General features: G+C 33.8%; 1 protein-coding gene across 1 annotated transcript in view; it reads right to left on the bottom strand.

Annotated features, from left to right (window-relative positions):
* LOC137616009 (bromodomain-containing protein DDB_G0278469-like) overlaps positions 1-7,500 on the bottom strand; it is a 176,342-nt gene that overhangs the window by 15,617 nt on the left and 153,225 nt on the right. The window lies entirely within an intron of this gene.

Below are 7,500 nucleotides of genomic sequence, written 5' to 3' on the forward strand. Positions count from 1 at the left end.
TACTAGGCAACTGGAATTTCCATCATACTAAAAGCGGTAATTTGGATAAAATCTACAGTAGGTTTCTTTTAATCTGCCCTGTTTGAAAACGTTTTTCAGATGTCCATTTCAATTAATTTCTGAAATTTAAATATCCATTGTATAATCTATTTTTTTTTCCTATTCATAATCTGTTGGTTTCATTAACAGCTCGATTTTATATGTTTTTATATGTGCTTTATATTATTACCCATTTTCAAAGATTAATTTTCTGGTATTTATTGAAATTTCCACCGGTTTTAGTAAGCATTTTACCAGTATTTTGAAGTATTTATTTTTGTGTTCGTTAAAAAGAATTACTAGTCTTTTTGAACAATTTTATTGATTAGATGTTTATTCACCAGTTCTTTACCCGAGTTTGTAATTATTCCCTCAAAAACTAAAGTTTTGCGTATAAATATTTCCTAAAAAACCTATGTTTTGCGTGTAAATATTTCCTCAAAAACCTATGTTTTGCGTGTAAATATTTCCTAAAAAACCTGTTTTGCGTATAAATATTTCCTCAAAAACCTATGTCTTGCGTATAAATATTTCCTCAAAAAACTATGTTTTGCGTATAAATATTTCCTCAAAAACCTATGTCTTGCGTGTAAATATTTCCTCAAAAACCTATGTTTTGCCGTATTTTGTAAACATCCTCTTATGTCCTTCCAAAAGTATTCGTCACAAAAATCGTGTTATGATTTCACATTCGACATTTCCAAACTAGTGATTCCAAATTCTTATAGTCTTTAATTATATTGGATGTTCATCGAACACACATCCGAGGAAAACTTTTTTTTTTTTTTTTTTTTTTTTTTTTTTTTTTTTTTTTTTTTTTTCGTATTCCTTCCATTTCTTTTGAGCTCTTGAAATGTTCGCTTCGGATTCTCATTTCCGGCAATCGACAGGAACCTTTTCTCGTTGCACCTCACCCGATTTCATTTTCATTAATTTCTTTTGAAGTTGATGTTGTTTACTCCCAGAGAAAAGTCAGACCACTTCGCCATCGCGTTTTTTTCTTTGCTAGGAAACTTTACATCAAAGGAGAGAGAGGGAAAAAAGTCTTGCCTTTACTTCTCCATTTTAGGGATTGACCTCTCTCTCTCTCTCTCTCTCTCTCTCTCTCTCTCTCTCTCTCTCTCTCTCTCTCTCTCTCTCTCTCTCTCTCTCTCTCTCTTTGGGGATGTGTTGCGTGTGCGTTTCTTCTTCTCGTTTTAGATCGAGTGTGATTGAGAGTGGCATGCAATTCCCTGGAACTAAAGAGGAAAAGTTATCAGGGGAAGAAAAACATCCCACAGTCTCTCTCTCTCTCTCTCTCTCTCTCTCTCTCTCTCTCTCTCTCTCTCTCTCTCTCGTTTTACATGCTGTATGTTTGTATTCACACATACATTGTTTGAGTTTGTTTTGCATATTTCCCTGGGGCAGTTTTATAACTCAGCAGATAGACCTATAGGCTCCCTCAAACCCCCCCCCCTCCTCCTTAGCTCACAAGGATGGTGAGGTTGCAGCGACCAAAGAAAGTAACGAGTTTGAGCGGGACTTGAACCCCAGTCTTGCGTTTACCTTTCAGGGACGGTACCGCATCGGCCACCACAACCCTTACGCTGTCCGGCTACAGATATCTGCTTGGACAGTCGAACCCAAGACCTAAAGAATAGGTTTTCTGTAGGTTGTGACGGGCCGAGAGAAAGGTTGTGACTCAAAGGCAGGAAGCAATCGACTGAGTAACTTTATTAAAGAACACTCTCCTTTATATACAAAAGCCCAAGGCAACAGGAATTTTCATGTTCACCAGACAGACAATGTTACAGAGGAAACACGGAGACATGTTTATTTAGGTTCTTTTTTTAGTGCGAGGGAAGAGCGCAGATACAAGCATAATATATACAAAATAATTTATGTACGATCGTGTGACACACGGTTGGTACAAGATCGTAGTCAAACCAATGTTTGCCCTAAACAAGTGTTCCTGAATGATTTACAGCGTCAAGACAAAGTGGAATATCTTGTACTCAAGGTAATTTCCGACATGAATCTTAATGTGAAGATGCCCTAAAAGTTTTAGGAGTCTGAATCATGAAAGTTTGATGATAAGAACTGATCCTTACTAATGTTAAGGTAAAGGTGTTTGGTTTCAGTTCCAGTATCATCAGAATATACTCATCAGAACGTTAGAACCAGTCAACTGCTTAAACTCACGGTCCCGGGTTGGGATCGATCTGCTGTCATATGAATGCTATAAAAGATATCTTGTTAGGTAACATTCAACAATTATTTTGTTAGTGATATGAATACATCTTTTGTAAGGGGTTGGTGAAGGGGCAAAAATATCTCTGGACAAAATATCTTTTAAAATCCCCTGACAAAATAACTTTTTAAACACCTTAACAATTATCTATTTATATTCCCTAACAAAATATAAGTTAATATCTCCTAACAAAATGCCCCCTTCACCAACCCCTCACAAAATGCGCCCAGTCATTCCCCCAGACAAATCGCCCCCCTTCAAACAGCAGAACGCTAAAAATAGCTGCAAATGTCTCCAGGGTGTCGAGCATGGCCGGGCAGCGTTGTTGAGCCGAATTTTATTGGACCCGATGCTAATCATGTCAAGGGAGATTTAAGCCTGCGGATAATGCGATTAGAGGGCTGGTGTTGTTAGGACTAAGCTGGTTAGACTTGTTAGACCTCGAGGTGCTTAGGGAAGTCGCTCGTCGAACGACTTCGAAAACAATTGTTTTGTGTTTTCATTTTAGATGGACTGAAGAGTGCGTATTGATAGAGGTTTTTATGACTGTTTTACACGCAATTATTACTTAAGATGAGGTAAGGGAATTAATTGCTTAAGGAATGTGCAGAGAGGAGGTGAGATTATTATCATTGTTATTGCCGTTGCTGTTATATAAAAATGTGATAACTTGTTTTGCATAAAATTTTTTTACTTATTGTAGTGTTTTTATGTAAAAATCAGAGCGAGGAGGATGATGAATAAAAAAGAATGAGGTTAATCGACCAGCATATACATACATACACACACTATATATATATATATATATATATATATATATATATATATATATATATATATATATATATATATACAGTATGCATGTATATATATATAAATATATATATATATATATATATATATATATATATATATATATATATATATATATATATATATATATATATATATGGGTATGTGTACCTTGCCCTGAAGCAGACCAGTAATACGAGTCTAACTAACGTGCGGGAATACAAATCCCACAATGGAAATAAATACTTCTTCATTTGTTTTCCTACTGGATTTAGGGCTTGCAGTGGTGGTCACATGAAAATGTGACCGTTATTGACAACCTAAAGCGTCATTCTCTCTATCACGAGAGAAAGATAAAAAGAAATATATATACACATACAAATAAATGGCAATAAGATTTAGAACTATACTAACCTTCCCTAAGTAATCTTATACATTGTATCTTACAAACATCAGCTGACAGTATTCTTCCTCCATCATAGCCTTGTTCTTCTCCAATTGATGTAGGAATTTCGAGGTTAGCATTCATCCCGTGATCCAGCATACCCTTGTGACGGCTCGGTCATTCGCTCTCTCTCTTTCTCGCGTCATTGCAACATTGCGTCATTGTTAGTCCAGTCAGGTCTCGTGTGTGCTCTATACAACGGTCTTTCACTGCCTTGGGTTAGTTGTCTTGCTTGAGGGTACACTCTGGCACACTATTCTATCTTATTTCTCTTCCTCTTGTTTTGTTATAATTTTTATAGTTTATATAGGAAATATTTATTTGAATGTTGTTACTTTTATTAGAATATTTAAATTTCCTTTTTTCCTGTCCACTCTGGGCTATTTTCCCTGTTGGAGCCCTAGGGCTTATAGCATCTTGCTTTTCCAACTAGGGTTGTAGCTTAGCAAGTAATAATAATAATAATAATGATGATGATAATATACAGCGGGTCGTCTTAGTATCTGCCGGGTCATTAGCTTAGCCCATTTGTTCAAGTTATTCCTTTAGCTCCAGCGTTGTTTTTGTTGTTTGAGGCTTATTCCCCGAAACGTCTGTTTCAGAATAAAGATGAGAAATCCGTATTCCGCGGAGTAGTTAACCAGAGGGACAATTCTATCCTTTTCGTAATACTAGGCAGGTAGTTAATTCTAATAGCCAGGCCTTCTCCATCATAAGGCTTAATACTACACAGTATTCTAGAAGTTTTATTACAGCTGTTACCAAGTTGTGGAGTGATCTTCCTAATCGGGTAGTTAAATCAGTAGAACTTCAAAAGTTCAAAGTTGTAGCAAATGTTTTTATGTTGACCAGGCTGACATGAGTCTTTTTATAGTTTATTTATGACATATCTGTTTTTGATGTTAATAGTTTATATAGGACATATCTGTTTTGACGTTGTAACTGTTTTAGAATAATTTATTGTTAACTTGTTCTCATCATTTATTTATTTCCTTATTTCCTTTCCTCACAGGTCTATTTTTCCCTGTTGGAGCCCTTGGACTTATAGCATCTTGCTTTATTATTATGATTGTTGTTTGAAATAAGATAAAATTCCTATGGTATAAAACCAAAAGGCCTTTAGCACACAAAGTGAGAAACCATACAGTAGGTTGATGAAAGACATATAATGTATTATAGATTTAAAAAAAAAAAATATAGCAACCCAGAATGCTATTAGAAAAGGAAAAAACAGAGAAAAGGATGTAAGTTTGAATCGATGGATGAATAATTATTGGTATTTATAACCACATTGGAGTCTCTCTCTCTCTCTCTCTCTTTCTCTCTCTCTCTCTCTCTCTCTCTCTCTCTCTCTCTCTCTCTCTCTCTCTATTTTTAATTGAAGTTTTACCTTTCTCCTTTCTTCCCATTAACGTAATGATGAGGCAGTAATGGAGCTAGTAATTATATGCATGATGTCGCATTGTTTTGCTGGACTGTGCTGGCCTCGAGAGAGAGAGAGAGAGAGAGAGAGAGAGAGAGAGAGAGAGAGAGAGAGAGAGAGAGAGAGAGAGAAAGGTGGGGGGAGGGGAGGGCTATTCGTTGGTTACTTCCGCCCTTAAACAATGAAGTTTTATCAGTCGAAAAAGAAATTGAAATAAAAAGAACATGAAGAGTTAATCCATTAGAGTGAATGAGCGCTTTCGTTGCGTGATCAAAACACACACACGTACACACACATTACAGGAATGAAACTATTAATTTAATTGCTAAATACTAAAAGTTTTATAATCAATTACTAAGGCCAAGTCGACGTTCGCTCATCTGTGTGTAAAGTGTTTATATATCCCCAATTGTTATTTTGTTGTTTAAATACATAGGACCGTATTATAAAACACCGAATTCATATAACTTGTCATAGTATTTCCGTTTCGACAACATTAACCTCACTTTAACCTGTTGGACAGGTTAAAGTAGTCTCGGAAACTGGCAATTTGATGTAATAAGTGAATTTTGTTCCCTTCTGATTCTGAACCACAAAAGCGTAGAAAACATTTTGATTTGTTGTGATCTTTAAATGGACACCTTTTAGGAATTTCCCTTTTGAAAAGAATCTCTTCCTATGCTGAGGCTTCATCTTAACACTCGGGGCACAAATAATGCTGATAGATTGAATAAAATGTACATTATAATAACATAAAGATGATATTACCATTGTTGAACTAAAAACGTTGTCTTAATGCGGACATACTATTTAGACTGCATTCGGACGCCGAGCTAAAACGAGAGAGAGAGAGAGAGAGAGAGAGAGAGAGAGAGAGAGAGAGAGAGAGAGAGAGAGAGAGAATAAATAAATGTAAAAGCAAAAACACATTCCAGTAAGAGCGTAGAGAATAGGGTTTAGGGTAAAAATGAGTAACGCCAACCGTATTCAAATTATCTAATCGTTTTTGCTCATAATGTTTTACGGAAATTTTGGAGTATTTCGTTTTCGTTTTACGTTTTTGTGTTTGTTTATCATATTGTGTATGTTTGGTTGATTTTACAGGATTACGTGTATTCAATTTGTAAGGTGAAAGAACAGATGAATATATATATATATATATATATATATATATATATATATGTATGTATATATATACACACACACACATATATATATATATATGTATATATATACATATATATATATATATATATATATATATATATATATATATATAGGTATATATATGTAGATGTATATATATACATATATATATATATATATATATATATATATATATATATATATATATATATATATATATATATATATGTATATGTATGTATGTATGTATTTGTGTGTGTGTCCCACGTCGACGTATAATGAGACATCGGAACGTGGGGTTTTTCACTTTATTACAAAAGGGTCTGTGAATACACTTTACACAGTCCGATACTTTCAGATATGTACCTTGTTCCTATGATCACTCGAGAGGTACTGCATACCTTCGGCAAGTAAATGGAATGTTGCTCTCTCAATTTGCTGAATTGCTAGGTTTTGTGGAATTTTCCACTGTGATGGAAAGATATTGTCACCAATAGGCTTTCTTACATGTTACATATGAGACTTGGCACACATCATCTATAACATAATTCAGTTATCGCGCCCTGCAATTTATGAGTCGTAGTACTCTTGAAAAGATAATTAATCTCACTGTATAAAACACGTACTTTACATATTTTGCATACAAGGATTATGACTATATATATATATATATATATATATATATATATATATATATATATATATATATATGTGCATGTGTGTTAGTATATATATACATGTATATATATATATATATATATATATATATATATATATATATATATATATATATATATATATATATATATATATATCTGTGTGTGTATGTGTTGGGGGTCTATTGTATAATTGTTACCAAGGATTTTTTTTAAGTCCTTTACTCTATATTGTGTGGTCCTGTGTGCAATTGTTTTTGCAATACAGATAGTTTTTTCTAAATGCTTACTTCAATATTTTTCCTTGCACAGCTTTATCCATTTGCGTTTTTTGTATGAGAGTATATTCGTTTTTTCCCTAGTCCAGGTTTTTTTTTGTGTTTATGGTCACAAGCGCATATATATATTTTTTGGTTACATTGGCTTTTCCAACTTTTATTTCCTGCGCTATTTTCTACTTATTTTTATCGCATAGTTTCCCTTTATCTGTATCCCTTAATTCCCTCTAGTTTAGGTAACACTGCACTCTCATTTTATCCTTTTTTTTATTTTCAGTATTGCTCTTCGTTTAACTCTTACCGCTTGCTTTGTTTCTTATAGTATTTTCCCCCTCCGTTGTAAGGTTATTCCATTTTTTTTTTATTTCTTTTGAAAGCCATTCCCTCGATGTTTGTATATTGTCTTTCGTTATTTATTCTGAAAAGAGTTTATGAATCTTCTTTTTTTTATTTATACGTTTTACTAATTTTTTTTACATTATACATACACA

The sequence above is a fragment of the Palaemon carinicauda genome, chromosome 2 (assembly GCF_036898095.1).
Source record: "Palaemon carinicauda isolate YSFRI2023 chromosome 2, ASM3689809v2, whole genome shotgun sequence".
Taxonomy (NCBI): Eukaryota; Metazoa; Arthropoda; class Malacostraca; order Decapoda; family Palaemonidae; genus Palaemon; species Palaemon carinicauda.